Genomic DNA, 2,145 nt, shown 5'->3' on the forward strand with positions numbered 1-2,145 from the left:
GGGTGGAATTGCAGGTACATGGCTGTGAAGGAGCTAAAGCGATCCTACATCGTAAAGCACGTCACCATCCCCTCCAAGCTCTGTGGGATATCTCCATATTGTATGTAAGCTACTTCTTCCCTCTGCTTTTCTTATTTGTAAATCGAAACACTACAAACATGACAATAAAATGTAAGTGAGAGTGGTATTTCACAATGATCACAGCCTCTGTGAGTGATATCTGAAGTCAGTGATGATGAGGATGGGAATGTGACGAGTCGAGCGTGGAGCTTCTTCAGCCTCTAGCCGCAGTGCTACATCTGCTGTATCCAAATACAACAAAAATAAATTGATTATGCAGAAACACCAAGTGTGACAACTTTTTACTTCGTAATATACATTTCATTTCAATGAATATGTATTTTATTAATATGACTTGACTTCACTGAATATGACTTCAAATGCCATATTATTTAACTGCAGGTCCACAAAAAATAAAAAGCCTTAAAATGACCTTCTTAATACAACAGCATTCATTCATGGTCAAACAAGACAATTGTGCAACCTCAAGAGCATCAACCAAGTCATCTAAAAGAACAGCAAACAGCGTGATAATTAACAGATATGATGCGTTACCAAGCGACCAAGAGGATTGACAGAGGAGCTCTGTGGAGATTATTTTTGCCCTGCAGCCATCCATTAAAAACACACATAAATTGCATTTTCATCATGGAATAATCTTGAATGTGGTGCAGTGCGGTTCGGTTCCAGTGGTTGAGATGGCCAACAGATATTCGTCATGATTGATTTTGATATTTTGAGCAAAGCCTCCACTATGGGAATCCCAATCAACAGCAATGGGGACAGCAGGACGGCTGAGGATGACAGTCTTGAGCAGGGACATGCAAGCATTTGATGGTGTCTAGACCAAAACCTGAATTGAACTCATGCTTTGTTTTTGGAGGCTAGCGGAGGGGCAGGCAGAGGGTATCGTACCCGCCCACTTGCATCTAAGAACATTCTGCTCTCCAAATCCAGGGGCACTCAACTCCCAGCAGTCATTCAGCCACCAGTCGAATAGCAAACAAACAGCCAGGACATACCCAGCTCCCAGCATGCACCACAGCAACAGCAACCTATCCATGATGTCAGAGAAGGGCGCACAAGAGGAGTAGCTGATAGAGAAATTGACAGCGTGAAAAGTGTGGAGCATTGACACATACAAGTGCACAAAACAGATGTTTTCAAAGCACTTCGGTCGTGACACATAAGACAATGGATGCTTGGAGGCCAGATTGATGTGCTAAGAGAGACTAAGATGAAAATACGAGCATATTCTGAGACTAGCATGTGAGCTCACCAACCACTTCTACAACATGATGCAGATTCAGCAGTCTCTTGGAGACAGGATGAGTTTAGCTATAATGTAGAGACACAAAAGACTGCTATGCAAGAAATGGAGAGATTCTCCTGGGTGCCATCACATTTCTTTGTGTCCAGCATTAATAGATTATTCAACAAAACCATGGAGGACACACTCATGACCCTCAGGATGTATGAGAATGCAAGACTGGAGTTCGCTGCCTATATAACCGACCTGGAGGATTTGAGCGTCGTGGGTCTGCGGGGTTGCTGAAGCCTTGGTGCGAATTGGCGATAGCTCAACACAAGCAGTACCAAATCCATGACTGACAGTATGAACGACTGCACAGTGAGTGTCAGCATCAAACTCAAGTTTTTGGAGGAGAATACAGTAAAAGGTGATGCACAAGCAGCTCCTACTGTTTTATAATGCTGTAGCTGCATATTTTACTGGAAACCAATGGTGACCAGATGTGGTCTTCTTCTCTCCCACTCTACGATGTGACTTGGACGACACCACCAAGATCCAATAAGATGGCGTTTGTACAAACGGACTGTAATCTTTGATCCGAACCCCCCTCTAATAAATCTCGGACACAATGCTGGCTTGTATGAATATTTCTTTTCCTTACTGCAGGCTGTAAAATTAAATAAATCACCACTTTAATGGTTGTTTTGCTGCCAGGCACAAGTGACCCACAGCGTTCAGTAAGTAACACATTGCAACTGCTGTGTTGGGTCATAACAGTATTAAAACATTGCAACACGTGACCACACTTTACATAACAATAGTAATAACAAACA

At 42.8% G+C, this 2,145-nt stretch overlaps 1 pseudogene; it reads left to right on the plus strand.

Moving 5' to 3' along the window:
• Positions 1 to 1,304: 1,304 nt before the first annotated feature.
• Positions 1,305 to 1,808, plus strand: LOC109071352 (annotated as a pseudogene).
• Positions 1,809 to 2,145: the final 337 nt, after the last annotated feature.

The sequence above is a fragment of the Cyprinus carpio genome, unplaced genomic scaffold, assembly GCF_018340385.1.
Source record: "Cyprinus carpio isolate SPL01 unplaced genomic scaffold, ASM1834038v1 S000006479, whole genome shotgun sequence".
In the NCBI taxonomy this organism is placed as follows: domain Eukaryota; kingdom Metazoa; phylum Chordata; class Actinopteri; order Cypriniformes; family Cyprinidae; genus Cyprinus; species Cyprinus carpio.